This window comes from Schistocerca nitens, chromosome 10 (genome assembly GCF_023898315.1).
Source record: "Schistocerca nitens isolate TAMUIC-IGC-003100 chromosome 10, iqSchNite1.1, whole genome shotgun sequence".
Classification (NCBI taxonomy): domain Eukaryota; kingdom Metazoa; phylum Arthropoda; class Insecta; order Orthoptera; family Acrididae; genus Schistocerca; species Schistocerca nitens.
The window spans coordinates 58,227,932-58,252,094 of record NC_064623.1 but is presented as its reverse complement, the minus strand read 5'-3'; the positions used below and the strand labels follow the sequence as shown (position 1 = coordinate 58,252,094).

Genomic DNA, 24,163 nt, shown 5'->3' with positions numbered 1-24,163 from the left:
TGTGGATGCACAATTATGTCTGATCTCCTGTGGGAATATCAAAGTAGTGAGCATGCAGGACATGGATTGTGACTGATAGATGGGAATGTGGGTCGGCCGAGAGGCATTCCGAGGTAGTCCGTGCAATTGCGGTAAACATTATGTCCGAGTGGTGCAGTGGTTAACATAACTGTCGAGCAAGCAGAAGATCCTGTGTTTGAATCCAGGTCCAGCACACATTTTCACTTGTCAAGACCAATTCTGCATAAAGTCTCAATGCCACTGATATCAATAGTCCCTTCCCTTCTATTCCCTTTCCTTTCTTCCCACTCCACTTTCAATTTACATAATGTTGAAAACTTTGATGTATCAGAAGTAATTAGAACATAAGAGAATGTAGCCACTATTTATGATCTCGGAAATGCAGTAGATGAAGTTCATGGAGAGAGAAACAGTTTTCTTGCGTCAGGTCACTGTATCTGTAGAAGCTGAGTTTTCTGAATTGGACACAGAAAGTCGTGAAAAACTAAATTTTGTAACAACAAATCTGTTTGGAAAAAATTTTCAAAGTTATGGTATCCCAATGTGACAGTCTGCCAGAAGGCATGGACGTAGACGATAGCCTCTAGGTGGCGTCCCAGTAATCTGCGCTCACAGTTGTCTTACAAAGCCAGGAGTGCAAAGGCTCAGACTGCAGCTGTGTTCTGACATCGCTTGTGATCGTTTATCTATTTTTGATTATTCTGGTCACTGATAGTTGCTATGTCTTGGTATCCAGTTTTTTTTCTCTCTGGTCTTGGTATTTCTCCATGTGGTCTGTGTTGCCAGTCATCCCTGTTGTGTGTGTCTGCATGTGCCAGAAATTCCTTGTTGATGTCATCAGCACGTCAGCCGGGTTGCTTCGGTCTCACTCGATTCCAGTTACTAGAATTGGTGATGAGGTAAAAGATTAACAATGAGTTATGGACGCAAAACTTGTTCAGCTCGTGGAACAGCGACAGCAACAGCTGCCCCTGCAGCAGCAATAGCAACAGCACATCCAACAGCAGTTCAGCAGCAAATGAACCATTTGAATCAGGAAATTCAGCTTCTGTCAGAACCATTACACGTACAAGATTCACAACACGTTCAGACTGTAGTCGCCTCCCAGACGGAGTCTTGCCCTTCGACAGTTCCACCGTTTAACAATACCAAGGAGGATTGGAATGCGTATTTGCGGTGGTCGAAACAGCACTTTGTCACTTTTAGTGTTTTTGAGGACGCTCTTCAACAGTCTTTCTTACTTTCTTGGACTTCCCCAGAGCCATTTTTCTTACTTATGAAGTCAATTCCCCTCTCAAACCCAGAAATGTGTTCACTGCTGTCGAACTATTATTCACAATGGTTACTCATAGTCGCATCGTGCCTCAAGTTCCATCAGTGCCAAAAGCAAATGGGCCAATCTTATCACTCATGGTCTGAGTTGCCATCGTGATTTCACCTTTGCCAACCCATCTTGCAAAACCTCATATTCTGATTGCCTGATCTGATCCAGAAGTTCACACTGCAGCCCTCAAGCTAGAAAGTCCTTCCTTGGATGACATAGTGACGATTGCGCACTCTCTCGAGATCGTGCAGGCAGCAAATGAACATCCTATGGCCTGTCTCCAGCTTGCAGTGGTTTGACCATCACCATGGAGATGGAATTCTTACAAGCCTTCTTCCTGACGGCAGTGCCATGACTCATCATTTTCAGACTGTCAATGACCTCTGAGCAGCCAGTCCAGCTGCGTTGGCACAAACAGCAGGGTCTTCTTGCTTGTCCTGCCATTTTGTGACACACCAACACTCAAACTGCCCTGATTGTGGGCACATTGCACCCATCGTGGAAAGGATGGACATCTCCAAACTGTCTGCCATCCAGCGTCAGGTCAGTAAAACCACACTCCTAAGTTGCATCACAGGACGGTGTATGAACTTCAGGCCATCATTTTCCAGGGCAATCCTTGCATCACAAATTGTTTATCGATGTCACAACTGCTCATCATGACAATTTGCTTCCAAGTTGACATGGGAGCAATGGTTTCCCTGGTCAATTTCCAGGCATACGCTCATCTGGGTTACCCAGCACTGGGCTCGCCTTCTCGCACATTGGCTATGTATGGTGACAGCTTTATTCCCCTCAGAGGTCAATTCACCACTACGGCAACATACAAGATGGCTACATGGCCACTAACTGTATGCTGTCAACAGTCATTCAGCTGGCAACTTTTTCAGCCTGGATCGTTTCTTGCTGTTTGGGTTTTCCATCATGGATGAAGTTCAGGTCATCTCAGACACAGTCCCCTTCCATGGACTTGATGATCTTTGTGCCTCTTTCATGTCGGTTTGCAACTGGCCTGCATTGCACCACCAATTTTGAGACACACATTTCTTTATGTTCAGATACAGTGCTCGTTACTGTTGAGCACCTCTTCGTCCAGTCTCCTTACAGATGGCTGTGATCGCCTTCATGATGCTGTGGTCATAGAACCGGCCAAATCTAGCGCTTGGGCCACACCCCTGGTTGTGGTCTATAATACAAATGGCTCTGTCAGGCTTTGTGGAGATTTTAAGACAACAATCAATGCCCAGGGTCTGGTGGAAACCTACCCCCTTCATGTCAAGAGGATCTGCTCTCAAAGCTTGTTGGAGGTGCATGTTTTTCCTAAAATAGACCTAGCTGATGCTTATTAACAAATTCCTCTACAGGAGGAATCGCAACACACTGTTGTCATCAATATGCCTTTTGGCTTATGCAAATATCAGTGTTTGCCTTTTGGGATCTCTTCTGCTCTGACGATCTTCAGAGATACCTATAACAGTTGACCATGTCCATCCCAGTTTGTACCAATTACCTTGATGACTTAATTGTAACGGGTACCACATACCAAGACCACCTGCATAACCACAGTACCCTCTTTACTATGTTGTGTGATGCAGGGCTCAAGTGTCGTCTGCACAAATGCCAATTTTTTAGGAACAAGTGGACTACCTGGCTCACTTGCACACCAAAGACAGGATTCAGCACATTGGCCATAAAGTTTCTTTTACTAACTCTTTTCTGCATTCTCAAAACCTCCAGGAGTTGCAGGCTTTTCTGAGAAAAGCAAATTCTAAGTTCCTTCTGCAGGCAGCACACATTATGCATCCCCCAGCCAGTTGCAGAAGAAAGGCATTCCGTTTCAGTGGTCAGCAGACTGTGAGCAGGCCTGCACACAGCTGAAGGGTATGTTCTGCACCCAGTCTCTCACCCTTCTCCCCATCATGTCCCTTGTTTTGCCTGCAGACGTTTTTCCTACAGTATTGGTGCAGTGCTGGCACACCATAATGATGATTGTAGGGAGCAACCGATCGCCTGTACACCCAAAATGCTGACACCTGCTCAACACAATTACTCCCAGATTAAGAAAGAGGCATTAGTGAACATCTTTGCTGTGAAGAAGTTCCATGTATGCCTCTTTGGAACCAGGTTTACCCTCGTTACAGAGCATAAACCATTAGTAGCACTCTTTGGGCCACACACTCAGCTTCCACAGAAGATGGCCCAAAGCCTTGCATTGGGCACTTTTCCTTAGCTCCTACAATTACACCATCAAGTAAAAGACAACTGCACGACATTCAAATGGGGATGCCCTCTCACATTTACCCTCAGGACCAGACCTGGCATTTGACCAACTGAAGATCTGTTTTCACATCGATGCGGCATGACAACACACCTCGGATGGGTTTCCCATTACCACTATTCACGTTAGGCGGACACGTGCTGCGACTCTATCTCGCAGCATGTCATACACTACGTACTTCTTGGATGGTCCACTTATTTTTCGAAGTCAGCTAATTCCGAGCTCCAGGCCTGGGCTTGCCTCTCATTGTTTGTCTGTCATCTCGAATGTCCTCCTGCTGGATGTTGAGGCAGGTACCCATTGTGATGACATCCTGTGGGCATTGGGGTATGTCACACATGAAAGCCCTTGCGAGGCCCATGTCTACTGTCCAGGGCTGAACAAGGACATGGAGGCTATAGTGCACTGCTGTTCTGCATGTGCTCACCATCAGGTTGCTCCACCTCAGCCTTTTTCCCGCAGCCCCACTCCTTGTCAGCTTTGGGATCCTATTCATCTCAGCTTTGCTGGCCCCTTCCTCAGCTCAATGTGGTTCATTGTCATGGTTGTTTATTCAAACTACCCCAATGTGGTCAGCATGGCATCCACCACCACAGCTGCCTCACTCGATGCTCTTTTGCAGATTCTCGCCATTGAAGGGTTTCCCCGCACCATCATAACTGACAATGGGCCTCAGTTCACAACTATGGCCTTTGAATAGTTCTGCACCACCAATGGCATCAAACACCTGTGTAGCCCTGTTTCACCCCTCCTCCAGTGGTGAAGCAGAGTGGATGGTGTGCACGTTTAAACAACAAATGTGGAAGGCCACGGGTGCATCTACGACGAGAGCAACACTCACGACGTTCCTGAGCACCTACAGTTCCCCCCCCCCCCTCCTCCCCTCTCCATGACCACAGCCCAGGAGAACTCCTCCATAGTTGACAGCAGCTGCATATCCTCCTCTATCTCATGGCACCCCAACCCAAGAAACCCTAGACTCAACAGGTTTGGCTGTTTGGGCAAGTTCCTTATGGGGCAAAACCCTCACAGGTACTGGCTACAGTAGTGGCCACTCATGGGCAGTGCCTTATGATGGTCAGTACCCAGAGAGGTTTGGAGCACCAGCACATGAACAATTCTGTCCCCACCTCCAGCCTACCACTCCAGTGATGGATCACTCTTAGTTGTAAATCCCCCCCTCACATGTCCTTCCACCTCACGAGTACCATTTGCACTCCACGACATAGTTGGCAGCCCACGTGGGCACGGACATGGAGTTCGAGACGTCACCACAACCTCCCACTGCTCTGTGGTCATCCAGCACACTGCAGTTCCTCAGCGCAGTGCCCGAAGTCCTGTGTACCTTCTACCAGTTCGCGGCCTCTACTGACGGGACACCACCTGTTCACCTCCCAAAACATTGTCCAGGGTGCTTCAGCCCTACATGCCCATTTTGAGTGGAAGGGGGGGGGGCAGGGGGGGGGGGAATCTGATATCCCGGTCTCACGATTTTGACAGCCTACCAGAAGGCATGGATGTAGACAACAGCTGCTATGCAGCGTCCCTATAATCTGCGAGCACTGCTGTCGCTGCCAGACCGCTATGCATGGACCACACCCACCCCACTGGCCTATCAGTGTTCACGGTGGTCCTGTAAAGCGAGCAGTGCAGGGGCTCAGACTGAAGTTGTGTCCCGACAGTGCTCATGATCATTTATCTATTCATCATTGCTCTGGTCGCTGATAGTTGCTACAGCTTGGTATCCAATCTGGTCTTGCTCTTTGGTCTTGGTATTTCGCTGTGTGGTCTGTGTTGTCAGCTGTCACTGTTGTGTGTGTCTGCGTGTACCAGTGACTCCCAATTGATGCCATCAGCCCGGTCAGTTGGTGAACTCCAGTCTCACTTGAGTCCACTTGCTACAGAAGTTTACAAAACATTAAGTCTGACTGGTGGGTGAAGTATCTGGAATGTATTTCGAAGACAGTTTAAAGTCAAATAGGAAGAACTTAATGCAGTAAATTATGTTGACTCATTTGAAGCGTTTGACACTGGTGGAAAAAAAAAAAAAAAAAAAAAACTAATCAGAACTTTGCAGTAGCACAAAAGGCAAAGGTTACTGAAGTATGTAAATGTAAGGTTATGTTTGTCCTCAATAACAATCACACAGCTTTGGTGTGCTGTTAGATTAGTTGAAATACTGCCTGGAAAATATAATAGTGTTACAGCACAAAATAGTAAGAGGTACAAAATCCGATATTCTTATAATACTTATTTGCACTGCCACAGGCAAAAATCAAGTCATGTCAAACACAGAGGCAGAAGCAGGAAGAGAGCTGATATGCCGACAGTGGGTCAGGCCCTGGACACATTACGATAGAATGTGCTGAGTGAGAATACACACTCAGCAGAAAGACGACTGTGCTGAAAACCAAAGGAAGTGGTACAAGATTATTTTTAGCTCCAGCAAGGAAATGTCAGAGCAGTTAACAGCCTGTAAGTGAATATAGCAAAATAAGGACACATGTGGTCATTGCTAATGGAGCCTTGCAGCATCGGCTCATACTAGCTCCTTTTAAGTACTCCAGCATTCCAGCCCTCTGTAATAGTAAGATTGTGTTTGGGGTAGCCTTTAAGATAGAAATGGCACCATAGAATGTACTAGTTAAAAGGTTTAAGAATGTACTAGTTAACAGGTTTAAGAAGCCACCAGACAAATTGATATGTGTGTGTTAGAAAAGCAACAGTGGTGAAAAAAAATTCTCCTACAGAGAATTTAGAACATTGTTACCTGTATTTTAGAAAATGAACTTTTGATTTTACTGTGTTGTACTTTATTATAGTTTTGTATCTGCACAGGGCATGGCAATTCCACAAAACCATCGCTGTTGGCACAAATGTAACTACACCACCCAGTGGTGGTTCAACTACAAAGTCAGGTAACTGAATACTGGAAGAGGGAGCAAAACTCACTTTAGAAGTCAATCTACGGGGGAGCAGAGAGTATGAACACCACATAGACATGATCACAGAAATAAACACAAAATGCAACCAGCACAAATGACTGAGCAACTAAGCATATGGACACAGCATGGCTCCAGGTGAATGCCAGGTCTGAAGCAGTTGAAATCAAAGTAAGAACTTGTAATGCGGCAGAAAGAGGGGATGTATTCAGAATAAATCAGCACTGTATCAACAGTAGATTACGATAGTCACATTGGTCATTGTGTATACTTATTACAGTCAATTATCAATGTTGCTGTAAAGAACAAACATTTTGCAGTATATTTAGCTGATTTTCATTGTAATTTCAAGATGTAATATTCATTAAAGCACTTTTCCATCAATGAAATGTAATAAGACAGGAACATTTTAACTTCTCAAATTTCTAGGCAGAGAAGCAGAAGTTATACATGAAGTACTGAACATAATTTTGTCAAAAAGATGTTAGACTTGTTAATCAGCATAATTTACAAGTAATTAATGTTTTTATGTTCTGTAGTGTTTACTCTTATGGAATTATATGTTTGTGGGAGATAATCTTTGTCAATCATCAAAACTACTACTCTATACAGAAATTAAAATCGGAAGCAAGCTTTATTTATTGCTTAACTGTAATTCACAATAAGCGGACAACTAACAATGTGTATACTTTAGTTAAATTATTGTCAGTTTATGTAATATATGTGGATGAAGTCACAAAGCTCAGTGTTAAGTGTTCGCTCAGTCCTCATTCAGTTCTTGTAACATCAATTCTTTATATGCAGGAGCATGCTGTAAAGTGACAAGGCTGAAGAGGAAGCCTCGGGCTGCTGTTGAGTTCTACACCTAACTCTACATCTACATCCACACTCTGCAAATCACTGGGAAGTGCATGGTAGAGGACACGTTCCATTGTAGTGACTATTAGGGTTTCTTCCCATTCCTTTCACATATGGAGAGCGGGAAGAATGAGTCTTTGAATGCCTCTGCCTGCTGTAATTATTCTTATGTTGTCCTCACAGTCCTTGTGTGAGGAATATGTAGGGTTGCAGTATGCTCCTAGAGTCATCATTTAAAATTGGTTCTTGAAACTTTGTTAGTAGACTTTCTCCAGATAGTTTACATCTGCCTTCAAATGTCTGCACAGTCTGTTCCTTCAGTATCTCTGTGACACTCTCCCACAGGTCAAACAAACCTGTAACCATTCGTACTGACTTTCCCTGTATACATTCAATATCTGCTGTTAGTCCTATTTGGCTCAGGTCCCACACACTTGAGCAATATTCTAGAATGGGTTGCATGAGTGATACATAAGCAATCACCTTTGGAGACTGATTGCACTCCCCCAATATTATACGAGTAAGTTGAAGTCTACCACCTGCTTTACCCACAACTCAGTCTGTATGATCATTCCATTTCATATTCCTACAAAGTGTTACACCCAGCTATTTGTATGAGTTGGCCGATTCCAGCTGTGATTCATTGCTGCTATAGTCATAGGATATTACTTTTTTTTCATTTCGTAAAGTACACAATTTTACATTTCCAAACATTTAAAACAAGTTTCCATCTTCGGCGCCACTCTGAAATCCTATCACAATATCTGACTGAATATTCATGCAGCTTCTTTCAGATGGTACTTCATTATAGATAACTGCATAATCTGCATGGTTACCATTAATATTGTCCACAAGGTCATCAATATTGAACATGAAAATCAAGGGTCTTAACACACTTCCCTGGGGCACACCCGAAGTTTCTTATACCTCTGAGATGTCTCTCCATTCAGGGTAACATGCAGTGTCCTCCCTACCAAAAAAAAGCCCTCAATTCAGTCACAAAATTTACTTGCTATATCACGTCACAGAACTTTTGACAATGAGCATAGATGTGATACTGAGTCAAATTCTCTACAGAAATAAAAAAAAATACTGTATCTACCTGACTGCTAAAGCTTTAAGTATATCATGTGAGAAAAGTGCAAGTTGGGTTTCACACAGTTGATGTTAAATCCATGCTGGTTGGCATGGAGAAGGTCATTCCGTTCAAGATACCTCATTATGTTTGAACTCAGAATATGTTATAAGATTCTGCAACAAACCAATGTCAAAGATATTGGATGGTAGTTTTATGGATCACTTCTACTACCCTTCTTGTAGATGGGTGTTATCCATCCTTTCTTTCAACTACTCAGTGTGGTTTTTTGTTTGGGGGATTTACGATAGATTATAGTTACAAGAGGGGCTAACTCAGCTGCAAATTCAGTATAGAATCTGATAGGGACTCCATCAGGCCCTGGAGCTTTGCTCAGGTTTAATGATTTCAGCTGTTTTCAATATGACTGACACTGATTTCACTCATCCAGTCTGTGGTTCAAGGGTTAAATAGGGGGAACTTTTGGGTTTTCCTTTGTAAAGGAACATTTGAAAACAGAGATAAGCATTTCAGCTTTTGATTTGCTACACTCAACTTCAGTTTCTGTCTCATTCACTGGGAACTGGACATTAGCTTTGGTGGCACTAACAGCCTTTATACAGGCAGAATTTCTTTGTGCATTACGAAATATCATTAGACAATACTCTGATGTGGTAGTCACTGAAGGCTTCAGGCATTGTCCTCTCGACAGCCAAATGCGTTTCATTCAGCATCTGTTTATCTACAGAGCTATGCTTAGTTTTACACGTAATATGCAATAGTCCTGGTTTCTTTAGAAGTTTCTTTACAGTGACTGTATACCACAAAGGGCATAATTGTACGTTAAAGCTGGGGAAACTAGGTAAGGTTCCACTACTGCAGTAATACACAGAAGCATGAACAATAACAGAAAGTCCTAACAAGTGCTGTGGAAAGGCCAGAGTGATGAAGGCATGTAACCATTAGTTTAAGCTTTTTAAGAACGGCAGGGATAGTTCCCTTTCAGAAATGTGTCCAAAGTAGAATTATTACAGAAAACTGTTCACTGTTCTGTGTGTGAGTCGAGGCTGGGCAAATTGTAAGGTAGCTCTGGTGATGGCCTACAGACAAGGGAGGGATTAGTGGGCGTGAGTGTCTGGCCTTAAGTGGTAGGCACCTACAGGTTAAAGCTGAAAGCGCAGCTAACAGCTGCAGACGGCTGAAGCTAGGTGTTATTTGGAACTACCAAGACTCTTCACATAACGAACACTCTATCAGCTTAAACTGAGACAATGAATGTTGATGCAGTAAGCTTAAGGGATGTCCAAGAAATGCAAGCCTGTGTATACAGGCACCAACTGTAATTGCAAGCTTAACTGGACTGTAAAATGTATTCATTCACACTATAAATAAAAAGCAATGCCGTCTTACAAGGCAGACATAATATCGGATAATGGCATTGCACAGCAGCCATTATCACGAGCAGCGATGCAAATTACATTTTTCTCTGCTGTGCCTGCAGCTTGTATAATGTCATATTATGACATCTTCCTTGTACTTGTGGCAAAAATTAGCTGCAAATTGTTAATTTCTCATTCATTGCAAGTATGTTTCAGCATGTGTCCCATTTTCGAGTGTTCCTATTGACATTACATTTACATATCATTTTTTTTCTACATCTACATAATAGTACTATGAGATTTTGTCTCATGTTATACTTACGTCTACATGGAGTGATGTCCATAAAATATCTTGGAACATAATTCCTTTTATTTACTACATTGATAATACAGGACATGTATTAATTTTCTATGGAAGAATAATAGTGGAATTTCAAATTATTTTTTGAGAGTTATAAAATTATAGATCATTCCTATGTCAATGTAACAGTGTTATGAGATTTTGTCTTACATTATACTTATGTTTAGATGGAGTGACATCCATAAATCATCTTAGAACTTAAGTTCTTTTATGTATTAAATTGTTAACACAGGTTATGTATTTACTTTATATAGATATTTTGTGTTATTTTTTTAGTCATAAAATGACAAATCATTCCAATCATCCTTTATGTCTACAAGATATGATTACCTAAGATATAATTCACTTGTGAATATAATTTACTTGTAAACATAAAGCATTATTGGAATGAACTGCCATTTTACAACTGTCAAAAAATAACAAAAAATTTCTGTAGAAAGTAAATATATGACGTATGTTAACAATGCAGTGCATAAAAGAACTTAGGCTGCAAGATGTTTTATGGACATCACTCCTTCTAGATGTAAATCTAATATAAGATAAAATGCCATACTACTATTACAAGGGAAATCCCAAAAGTAAGGTCTCCTATTTTTTTATAAGTACATAGACCTGTTTATTTCTACAATGGTTTACAGCAGTTTACAGCTTGAACATTTAGCTATTTTTCGACAAAATCACCATTTCTGTCGATGCATTTTTGTAGACACTGTGCCAGTTTTTGTATGCCCATGTCATACCAGCTTGCTGCCATGCTGTTCAGAAAGTTACAAACCTCTTCTTTCACCTCGTCGTCGGAGCTGAATCGCTAGGACCACAATTAACGCTGACAGGTACTGTGAGACTCTGAAAAAACTCAAACGGGCAATTCAGAACTGGAGAAGAGGAATGTTGAGCAAGGGCGTACACATTCTCCATGACAACGCTCACCCACACATCGCTCGGCAAACCGTTGCTCTCCTGCAACAGTTTCAGTGGAACATAATCACCCACCCACCCTATAGTCCTGACTTGGCGCCAGTGACGATCACCTGTTCCCTAGGTTAAAAGAACATTTGGCCGGAAAGCGATTCAGCTCTGACGAAGAGGTGAAAGAAGAGGTCCATAACTTTCTGAACAGCATGGCGGCGAGCTGGTATGACATGGGCATACAAAAACTGCCACAGCGTCTACAAAAATGCGACAGAAATGGTAATTATGTCGAAAAATAGCTAAATGTTCAAGCTGTAAACTGCTGTAAACCATTGTAGAAATAAACAGGTCTATGTACTTATAAAAAATAGGAGACCTTACTTTTGGGATTACCCTCGTACATAGACATAGAATAAAATGTTATATAAATGTAATGTTAACAGTAACATTTAAAAATGGCACATATGCTGAAACAAGCTTGTCGTGAACATACTTAATGAACAAGAAATAAACAATTTGCAGCTAATTATGTGAAAACTATAAAGAAAATGGCAAATTACATTATTACTAAACATGCTATGATGATAAGTGTCTACATTAAGTGTGTCACATCAGAAAGTACTCCACGCATACACTTATAAATGAAGCGGTATGTAGTTATTAGTGTATCAAATTAATTTAGCTTATTTACCTTGATGACAGTATGTGATTCTAAGTGTGATAAATGCACATCCTCTTCTAAGTAATGTTTCACTATTGAGAGGGAGCCAAGCAATAGATTCTGAACAGAGATGCAATTGTGACTTAAGCTGTCAGAACATGAGACTGTAATTTCGTTATACGTGGACTTCAGTTTATGCACCTGAGTGAAGGGGTTAGAAGAAGTGGTGTATAAACGCACTTAATAATTTGGGCATATTAAACAGAGACTACCATCACTCATGTGCTACTAGTTAAGTTGAAAATAGGACATACTTACTAGATGAACTCATATTATTTCATCAAGGGCCACCATTCAGTAGGAAGCTGCATCTTACTGAATAAATAAATGACTTAAAATATAAATCTGGAGCATAGCATACAATATTACTGTGATTACCCTGATCTCTTATGTTTAGTAATCTTTAACTCGGATTAAGTGTCTCCCTCAAGTATTTGACCGCAGGATCACCAGCATTGTTCATTGAGTGGTCACTACTGCATCAGAGCATAAAGCAGACAGTATGCAGCTCCACCCTGAGACAACTGTTGTTGTTGTGGTCTTCAGTCCTGAGACTGGTTCGATGCAGCTCTCCATGCTACCCTATCCTGTGCAAGCTTCTTCATCTCCCAGTACTTACTGCAACCCACATCCTTCTGAATTTGCTTAGTGTATTCATCTCTTGGTCTCCCTCTACGATTTTTACCCTCCACGCTGCCCTCCAATGCTAAATTTGTGATCCCTTGATGCCTCAGAACATGTCCTACTAACCGATCCCTTCTTGTTGTCAAGTTGTGCCACACACTCCTTTTCTCCCCAATTCTATTCAATACTTCATCATTCGTTATGGGATCTACCCATCTAATCTTCAGCATTCTTCTGTAGCACCACATTTCGAAAGCTTCTATTCTCTTCTTGTCCAAACTATTTATCGTCCATGTTTCACTTCCATACATGGCTACACTCCATACAAATACTTTCAGAAACGACTTCCTGACACTTAAATCTATACTCGATGTTAACAAATTTCTCTTCTTCAGAAACGCTTTCCTTGCCATTGCCAGTCTACATTTTATATCTTCTCTACTTCGACCATCATCAGTTATTTTGCTCCCAAAATAGCAAACCTCCTTTACTACTTTAAGTGTCCCATTTCCTAATCTAATTCCCTCAGCATCACCCGACATAATTCGACCACATTCCATTATCCTCATTTTGCTTTCATCTTATATCCTCCTTTCAAGACACTGTCCATTCCGTTCAACTACTCTTCCAAGTCCTTTGCTGTCTCTGACAGAATTACAATGTCATCGGCGAACCTCAAAGTTTTTATTTCTTCTCCATGGATTTTAATACCTACTCCGAATTTTTCTTTTGTTTCCTTTACTGCTTGCTCAATATACAGATTGAATAACATCGGGGAGAGGCTACAACCCTGTCTCACTCCCTTCCCAACCACTGCCTCCCTTTCATGCACCTCGACTCTTATAACTGCCATCTGGTTTCTGTACAAATTGTAAATAGCCTTTCGCTCCCTGTATTTTACCTCTGAGACCTTTAGAATTTGAAAGGGAGTATTCCAGTCAACATTGTCAAAAGCTTTCTCCAAGTCTACAAATGCTAGAAACGTAGGTTTGCCTTTCCTTAATCTTTCTTCTAAGATAAGTCGTAAGGTTAGTATTGCCTCACGTGTTCCAACATTTCTACGGAATCCAAACTGATCTTCCCCGAGGTCGGCTTCTACCAGTTTTTCCATTCGTCTGTAAAGAATCGCATTAGTATTTTGCAGCTGTCACTTATTAAACTGATAGTTCGGTAATTTTCACATCTGTCAACACCTGCTTTCTTTGGGATTGGAATTATTATATTCTTCTTGAAGTCTGAGGGTATTTCACCTGTTTCATACATCTTGCTCACCAGATGGTAGAGTTTTATCAGGACTGGCTCTCCCAAGGCCTTCAGTAGTTCTAATGGAATGTTGTCTACTCCCGGGGCCTTGTTTTGACTCAGGTCTTTCAGTGCTCTGTCAAACTCTTCACGCAGTATCTTATCTCCCATTTCATCTTCATCTACATCCTCTTCCATTTCCATAATATTGTCCTCAAGTACATCGCCCTTGTATAGATCCTCTATATACTCCTTCCACCTTTCTGCTTTCCCTTCTTTGCTTAGAACTGGGTCTCCATCTGAGCTCTTGATATTCATACAAGTGGTTCTCTTTTCTCCAAAGGTCTCTTTAATTTTCCTGTAGGCAGTATCTATCTTACCCCTAGTGAGATATGCCTCTACATCCTTACATTTGTCCTCTAGCCATCCCTGCTTAGCCATTTTGCACTTCCTGTCTATCTCATTTTTGAGACGTCTGTATTCCTTTTTGCCTGCTTCATTTACTGCATTTACAGACAACTATGACGTATGTTTTTAATGAACAGAGTATGCAAAGTTTCAATGTGGAATAGTCAAGTCATGTTTGAGATGCTGCATAGGGCAGACATATTTGGTTGGAATTTGTAGCTATATGCGAGGGGCATTCAATGGAACCCATTTTTTTCCTTAAAGAAAGACAGTTTTATTCAGAATTTCAATACACCGTGTCTTTCCCCCAGTCTATTGGCTAAAAACCCTGTGTTTCAACACAGTCTCTGTTCAATGCAACAGCTAGGAGGGCCTGTATGCCTGCATAATACCTCTCTACTGGTCGACATCAGAACTAACATCTTGCTGCATCAATAACCTCCCCATCTTTTATGTACTGCTTCCCACAGAGTGTGTTCTTCTTTGGGCCAAATAGATGGAAGTCAGAAGGTGCGAGATCCGGGCTGTAGTGAGGATGAGGAATGTAGTGTAACATGGATTATTTGTGAGAACGATCTATGTTCCATTGAAGACATTCGTGCTGGTGAAAAATGGTTGTGTCTTTTATAAACATTTAATGTAGTGCAAAAAATATACTGTGGAAACCTTATCTGTGCAAATTGTTCATACACAGTGATGTAACACAGCAGAGGCACGGCACATCTCAGTGAGTGCAGTAGCACTTGCTGGACGTGGACATTTATGCCTTGGTGACACCCCTTGAAGGTGTCATGAACATCTCAGAGAAAACAGACATATTACAATGTAAATGCTCAAGACAAATGAAGACCATAAATTTTATATCTTAAGCTGAGTTCACTGTGGCCAGACATATTGAATGAGGTGTTTGAAATTGTGATTTACTGATACTTGGATATGTCTTCACAGTTGGTGTAATTAGCTGAAGCAGTATAGCATGTTATCATTGAAGACATGTTCGACATTCAGCAGCTGGAAATAGTGAGACACTCTCTTACATCATCATCCTGCCTGGAGACAAAGTCAAGACAAATAAGTTCGTACACGGCTATGGTACAGAGTAGCTGGCCCATGAGCACAAAACAGAAAGACAGCTGTATTTGGGGAACAATAAAAGGTAACTTAGACCACAACAAACTGACAGATCCACTCACTCTCTCTCTCTCTCTCTCTCTCTCTCTCTCTCTCTCACACACACACACACACACACACACACACACACACATATGAGCATGCAAGAAAGGGAAGCACCGCAGGAAGAACAGTCCAATGAAGTTCTGTGAGCTCCTCTTAGGTGCACAGACTTGTGTGAGGCCTTGCATTGTCATAGAGAAGGAGAAGTTAGTTTGCATTTTTGTGGTGATGAATAAACTGAACTTGTTTTTTTCAGTTTCCTGAGGGTAGTACAACACACTTCACAGCTGATTGCTGCACCATGAGGGAGGATATTAAACAGAATAGCCCCTTCAGTATCCCAGAAGATGATCACCATGACTTTACTGGTTGAGGGTGCAGCTTTGAACTTTTTCTTCAGAGGAGAGATGGTGTGGTGTCAGTCTACAGATTGCCATTTTGTTTCCTATTTGAAGTGATGAACCCGTTTCATCACTTGTGACAACGTTTGACAAAAAGTTGTCATTATCAGCCTCATAATGCACAAGCAATTCTGCACCGACAGTCATTTGTTGCTCTTTATGATTTTGTGTTAGGCAGTGAGGAACCCAGACGGGCACAAACCTCTCAGCACCCCAACTAGTGGATGAGTGTCAGCACTACCAACAGAGGCGTCCTGTCGTGCAGTGAGGTATTTGATTGTGACCCCTTGATCACCTCAAATGAGAGTGTCTGCATGTTCCGTTATTGCAGGAGTGACAGCTGTGAGCGGCCAGCCGACATGCTGGTGATGAGATAGGTTTGTGCAATGTTGTTGCGAGGGTGACAGATGCCTCACCCAACAACTCAGCATGCTTTTGTTCACTGCCAGGTCTCTGTACACGTTCTGGAAGTGCCGATGAGTATCTGCAGCACCGTTGTTTTTCGCCAAAAGAAACTCGATGACACCTCCTGCTTGGAACACACCTCCATTACAGATGAAATTCTGAAAGCAATGTATAGTACCACCACTTAACAAAACTTCAGGAAACTTTAGAGGCTGAAGCAAGAATATTCCATGATGTCCCACAACATGTTCCGCATTTTTTCAACCAAATTTGACTGAAAGAGGAAAAAAAAGTATTGAGAGTTTAGACTATAGATGTTTTATTTATTTCACAGCTAGTTATTCATCAAACGCTCACAGTCCTGGCAACTGTATATTCTTTTTGTGCTGCCAAAACTGGTGGACGCACTTATACCCCTGACAGGAGACAATGGAGCCAACTTTAAGATAATCAGCTAAATAAAGACTTATGTTTTAGTAAAGTACATACATCTTTCAATAACACTTCTATCACAAAAAAATAGTGAAAAAACATTTAGTGGATATGTCACACTACTGAAATCGTATGTTACAATCTTGACGATGAGTATGCCTGCCTCACATTCCCAAGCAATCCGACATTGGGCCACTGTTACATCTGAATGCATCACAAATCTGGATATTGCACAAATTAACCAGTCAGCCAAATAGAGACCCACAATGAGGTTGCTGTTAAACTCTGTCAGGTGCTGATAATGCTGCCTCACAAGAGCATGTGGTATCTCCGTATTGTTCACAGTGATACTTAACCCCCTGATGATGTTCCCACCCCTTACATATCCTATGGGGGCCGGTAACAACAATAGACACAAATGGATAAAACTTTACAAAGAGTCTTCCGGACTCTTACCTTGCACGCTATTCACTTACATACATACTGATAGCACGTATATGCATGAAGTTACACTGGCATCCGTACTTGTCTTCCCGCTGCTTCACTTTTTTAATCAAGGTACGTACATTCGTAGTTAATCCTTACCTACCACCTTTTACACATTACAATAACAGAAATTCTTCTCTAGAACAGGAGTTATTTAGGAGAAACTTCTTCAGTTTTTTTTTCAAATTTGACTTTGCTTTCTGTCAGATGTCTTATATCACTGAGCAAACTACTAAAAATTATAGTTGCAGCACTGTGCACCTTCTTTTGCACTAACTACAACCTTAATGTGGAGTAATGAATGTCATTTTTTCTTCTGGAATTGTAATTATGTACATCACTGTTCCTTTTGAACTGCAGTGGATTGTTTACAACAAACTTCATGACGGAATAAATATACCGTGAAGCAGCAGTCAGAAAGCCCAACTCAAACAGATACCTACAAGACAGTCATGAGTGAGCACTACAGAGTATTCTTACAGCATGTTTGAAGCAATATAAAACAATAATAATCTGTCTGATATATTTTAGGCACACGCAGGTGAAAAACCTGTTATAAGTTCTGAACTGCATGTAATGTGTTTTTTCCCCAGAGTTTAGTTTTTTCAAAGTTTAGTGACAAAGAACTTGGTAGTAGCTTAAGGGCACTTGACCATGTAATGATTGCACTGATGGTGCCTGAGCTGAAAACTTTCCATGGAAACTTCTCTGTACCCTCTGCAGATAGGTCTGATTTCCATTTGCCGAGCTGTCTGGTCACTGTTCCATACCTCCCACTCTTTATATTGACATTCCTGTCAATTGTTCATTTATTTTATATTACAAAGAAAATCCTGTGATGTGTTATAAAAAAGGCGGTTTTGTTTTTCTTCTTGCAGTCAGTTTTTTAACAAAAATAGCATGGCATGCAAATGATTAGACAAATTTTTCTTTCTCACTGTCAGTTTAACAGAAAACAAGAAAACTGATTTATGATTTTTTTCTTCTCATGATTAGAGAACTATTATGGAATCTGAATCTTCTGAAACTCTATAATCCTATCCAATCACAGATTCAAAATACTGCTACTGATGTTAGTATCCTCACAGATCCAGCACTGAGAGGGTCTGTCATACCTCGTATACCACTAAACCCAACTGATTTACTCTAATCCCAACTGATTTACTCATTCATTTTAAGCAACTTCAATTTCCAATCAAGGTTTTGTTGGCGATAAACAATAATAAGCAAGACAAAAGATAGAAGGGCGGGGGTGGGGAGTGGGGGTGGGGGGGAGATTAGGGCATACAGCAAATTCCCATACATCTTTAGCAACTGTGAGCACTGCCAGGTTTGCTAGTTACAAACTTCCTTGTTTGCCATACAAGCAAATTGTTTGCTGTACAAGCAACTTGCCTGTTTATATGAATCTACACACATCAAAAAAAGTTTTGCATCACCTCGGTTCCGAGAGTTCCGGAACCTGTACAGAAAACTGGAACAGAGATCAACATAAACATCATAAACCTCTTGCCTGTGTTTACATTCCGCGCTGACCAGTTGCAGCTGTAGCGGCGCATCGAAAGCTAAGTACTAATTAATTGTTTGTGCATAGTGATTTATTTAGGAACTTTAGTAGTCTTCAACCGGTGTTCGTGGTGTTTTCTGGTGAAATAATTTCAGAAGAACCTTTTGGGAACTGTTTACAGCTCGTTACTGTGTGATTAGACGTTTGATTCTCTTTCTGTATTAGTCTTTTGTTATATTCACATTTGTTGTTTATTAATACTGTTAATAATAGTAGTTACTTCCCTTGTAGAGTAAGTTTGTGATTATTGTAGTCAGGTTTTTAGCATCTTCTTATTGTAGTAGCGGAACTTAGAAAAAGTAAAATTTTACCATGAGTGAGAAGTGTGGGCTTTGCCGTAGGTTCGTGAGTAGTGGATTGCGGTGTGACACTTGTTCGAAGTATTTTCACTGGGGGGAATGCAGTGGGGAAGCCAGTGGGCATTCTGGTGAGATCCTCTCCTGGAACTGCAGGTTATGTAGCAAGAGTAAACTGATAGAGGAGCAGGAGCGTAGGATCTGTGCCCTTCAGGTGCAGTTGAAAAACGCACAGGAGGAGCTAGATAGGATGAGGAGGGAGAAGGGGGTTGGGGAATGGGAGCTGGCTGTTGGCAAGAGATCTGCTAGGAGAAGAAGATTTTCAGATAGTTTTACTATTGGTGTTTACAATAGATATGACCAACTGTCAGAGTCTAGTGGAGAGGAATCTCTAGTAGCTGTAGATGTAGGAAGTATGCAGCAGACCTCAGTAGTTACTGTGCCTAGAACAGTTGCAAAGTCGAAGAGGAAGAAGAAGGTTCTGCTGTTAGGTAGTTCACATGGCAGAGGTGTAGGCCAGCAGTTGCAGGAAGTGCTGGGAAGTGAGTACCAGGTCACCAGCATTGTGAAGCCTAATGCAGGGTTGGCTCAGGTGACTGTTAACATAGGGGGGTTATGTAGGGATTTTACTAAAGAGGATCAGGTAGTGATTGTGGGTGGGGCTGGTAATAGTATTGGTAGGGATGGGGAGTATAACATAGATGGTGACCTGGAAAAGATAGCCACTCTGACTGGCAACACGAATGTGCATTTCGTGGAACTGTTTCAGCGTCACGATCGGCCTCATCTTAATACAGCCGTCAGGCGTAATAACATGAGACTTGGGGGTGCGCTGATGACAGAAAGCATGGGTCACATTTCAGTGGTGTCGGTGGAGTCTATCAGCAGGACGGGTTTCACTAGACACGGCCTGCACCTCAACAGGTATGGGAAGGGGAGGTTGGCAAAGCTTATAGGTGACAGCATAGGTGGGGTTGGTGGGATCACTCATGGGAAAATTCCTGCAGTAGTGTGTGTTAGAGCTGCACCTTTTTTAGATTGAAGTCAGCTGATAGGTATTCCTGCTTAAGGGAAGTCTCTCTAACAAGGGAATCACTTTTGACAAAGCTTAGGTATCCGAGTAATGAGGGAATTAGTATATTTCATCAAAATATACAAGGTATTAGGGATAAAGTTAGTGAACTGCTTATAGATGTTGACTCTGAAATTATTGGTATATCTGAACACTTCTTAAATAAGGAGATAATTCAGAGGCTTCCTTTACCAGGATACAGGTTGGCTGGCTGCTTTTCGAGGAGCTCTTTGCGGTGTGGGGGAGTAGCCATGTATGTGAAAAACGGCATCGCATTTGAGTCAATTGATGTTTCAAAGTACTGCACTGAAAAGGTGTTTGAATGTTGTGCAGGTGTGGTTAAATTTAACGGAGTTAAACTTGTAACTGTTGTTATTTATAGATCCCCAGACTCCGATTTCACAGCATTTTTGCTAAAGCTAGAGGAGGTTCTTGGTTCACTTTATAGGAAATACAAAAAGTTAGTTATATGTGGTGACTTCAATATTAATTGTATAAGTGATTGTGCAAGGAAGAGGATGCTGGTAGACCTCTTTAATTCATATAATCTTATGCAAACCGTATTCTTTCCAACGAGAGTGCAAGGGAACAGTAGAACAACCATAGACAACATTTTTGTTCATTCCTCATTACTAGAAGGGCATTCTGTTAGAAAAAAGGTGAATGGCCTTTCAGATCATGATGCGCAAATTTTAACTTTAAAAGATTTTTATGCTGCAACTCGTGTTAAATATAGTCATCAGCTGTTCAGGAAAGCTGATCCGGTTGCTGTAGAGACCTTTGTAAACCTTATAAAGGAACAAGAGTGGCAAGATGTTTATAGCGCTGAGACAGTAAACGATAAATATAATGCTTTTCTAAAGACCTTTCTCATGCTCTTTGAAAGTTGCTTTCCGTTACAACGTTTAAAACAGGGTACTAGCACAAACAGGCAGCCTGGGTGGCTGACTACAGGGATAAGAATATCTTGTAGAACAAAGTGGCAATTATATCAAAACGTTAGAAACAGTCAAAATCTAAATGCAGCAGCCCATTACAAACAGTATTGTAAGGTGCTTAAAAATGTTATTAGGAAGGCAAAAAGTATGTGGTATGCAGATAGAATAGCTAAGTCTCAGGATAAAATTAAAACCATATGGTCAGTCGTAAAGGAAGTTGCTGGTCTGCAGAGACAGGTCGAGGATATAGAATCAGTGCGTAGTGGGAATGTCCGTGTTACTGATAAGTCGCATATATGTACAGTATTTAATAATTACTTTCTGAATATAGCAGGTGAACTAAATAGAAACCTAATTCCTACAGGGAATCATATAGCGCTCTTAGAAAAAAGTGTTCCGAGACTGTTACCTGAAATGCTCCTCCATGATACTGACAAGAGGGAGATTGAGTTAATAATTAAATCACTAAAGACCAAGAACTCTCATGGATATGACGGGGTATCTAGCAGAATACTGAAGTATTGTTCTATGTATGTTAGCCCAGTACTTAGCCATATCTGTAACTTTTCCTTTAGGAGTGGTCGGTTTCCTGATCGATTAAAATACTCGGTAGTGAAGCCACTTTATAAAAAGGGAGACATTGATAATGTTGACAATTTTAGACCTATTTCTATGCCATCGGTGTTTGCTAAAGTTATCGAGAAGGTTGTATATACAAGGTTACTGGAGCATTTAAATTCACATAATTTGCTGTCAAATGTTCAGTTTGGTTTTAGAAATGGTTTAACAACTGAAAATGCTATATTCTCTTTTCTCTGTGAGGTTTTCGACGGATTAAATAAAAGGTTGCGAACGCTAGGTGTTTTCTTTGATTTAACGAAGGCTTTTGACTGTGTTGACCACAAAATATTACTGCAGAAGTTGGACCATTATGGAGTAAGGGGAGTAGCTTACAATTGGTTCGCCTCTTACTTTAAGAACAGAAAGCAGAGGGTAATTCTCCGCAATATTGAGAGTGGTAGTGATGTTCAGTCCCAATGGGGCACTGTTAAGTGGGGCATTCCCCAAGGGTCGGTGCTGGGGCCACTGCTGTTTCTTATTTATATAAATGATATGCCTTCTAGTATTACAGGTGATTCAAAAATATTTCTGTTTGCTGATGACACCAGCTTGATAGTGAAGGATCTTGTGTGTAATATTGAAACAGTAACAAATAATTTAGTTCATGAAATAAGTTCGTGGCTTGTGGAAAATAATTTGATGCTAAATCACAGTAAGACTCAGTTTTTACAGTTTCTAACTCACAATTCAACAAGAACTGACATTTTAATCAGACAGAATGGGCATGTTATAAGCGAGACGGAACAGTTCAAGTTCCTAGGCGTACGGATAGATAGTAAGCTGTTGTGGAAAGCCCATGTTCAGGATCTTGTTCAGAAACTAAATGCTGCTTTATTTACCATTAGAACAGTATCTGAAATAAGTGACACTTCAACACGAAAAGTAGTCTACTTCGCATATTTTCATACGCTTATGTCGTATGGTATTATTTTTTGGGGTAATTCTTCTGATTCAAAAAGGGTATTTTTGGCTCAAAAACGGGCTGTTCGAGCTATATGTGGTGTAAGTTCGAGAACCTCTTGTCGACCCCTATTCAAAAATCTGGGAATTCTGACATTGCCCTCACAGTATATATTTTCTTTAATGTCGTTTGTTGTTAGCAATATTAGCCTATTCCCAAGAGTTAGCAGCTTTCACTCAGTTAATACTAGGCAGAAATCAAATCTGCATGTAGAATGCAGTTCCTTGACTCTTGTGCAGAAAGGAGTGCAGTATTCTGCTGCATCCATTTTCAATAAGCTACCACAAGAACTCAAAAATCTTAGCAGTAGCCCAAACTCTTTTAAGTCCAAACTGAAGAGTTTCCTCATGGCTCACTCCTTCTATTCTGTCGAGGAGCTCCTGGAAGAGCTAAAAAATTAAGCAAATTCCAGTGTTACATTGTTGATTGTCTTCATTTAAACTTATGACTTGTCACCTGAATATGTTTTTTTTTCTATATTTCATTTTATCTGTTTCTAATATCGTGTTATAATTTAATGTATTGACTCGTTCCATGACCATGGAGATTTCTCCTTAATTTGGTCCCACGGAACAATAAATAAATAAATAAATAAATAAACATCATTTCTGCCCTTTTTATTGCTCGTGTAAACCACACATTGCATGCTGTACCACCATACAGTGAGACCTTCAGAGTTGGTTGTCCAGATTGCTGTACACACCAGTACCTCCAACACCCAGTAGCACATCCTCTTGCATTGATGCATGCCTGTATTCGTCATGGAATACTATCCACAAGTCCATCGAGGCACTGTAGGTTCAGATTGTCCCACTCCTCAATGGCAATTTGGCCTAGATCCCTCAGATTAGTTGGTGGGTCACATCATCCATAAACAGCCCCTTTAAATCTATCCCAGGCATGTTTGATAGGGTTCATGTCTGGAGAACATGCTGGCCACTCTAGTCAAGCAATGTCATTACCCTGAAGGAAGTCATTCACAAGATGTGCATGACGTGGATGCGAATTGTCGTCCATGAAGACAAATGCCTTGCCAATATGCTGCCGATATGATTGCACTAGCAGTTGGAGGGTGGCATCCACGTACCATACAGCCATTACAACGCCTTCCATGATCACCAGCGGCGTGCGTCAGCCCCACACAATGCCACCCCAAAACAGCAGGGAACCTCCACCTCGCTGCACCCAATGGGCAGTGTGTCTAACGCATTCAGCCTGATTGGGTTGCCTCCAAACTCATCTCCGACGATTGTCTGGTTGAAGGCATATGCGACACTCATCAGTGAAGAGAACGTGATGCCAGTCCTGAGCAATCCATTCGGCATGTTGTTGGGCCCATCTGTACTGCGCTGCATTGTGTTGTGGTTGCAAAGATGCACCTCGCCATGGATGTCGGGAGTGAAGTTGCGCGTCATGCAGCCTACTGCACACAGTTTGAGTCATACAACAAAGTCCTGTGGCTACATGAAAAGCATTATTCAATATGGTGGCATTGCTATCAGGGTTTCTCCGAGCCATAATCCATAGGTAGCAGTCATCCACTGCAGTAGTAGCCCTTGGGCGGCCTGAATGAGGCATGACATCGACAGTTGCTGTCTCTCTCTATCTCCTCCATGTCTGAACAACATCACTTTGGTTCACTCTGAGACGCCTGGACAAAGTAACA

The 24,163-nt window shown here is 41.4% G+C and overlaps 1 protein-coding gene across 5 annotated transcripts in view; it reads right to left on the bottom strand.

The window, feature by feature from the left end:
- The window catches only part of LOC126210129 (myoneurin-like), a 128,423-nt gene that overhangs the window by 73,466 nt on the left and 30,794 nt on the right, over positions 1 to 24,163 (bottom strand). The gene's annotated exons all lie outside the window — the stretch shown is intronic.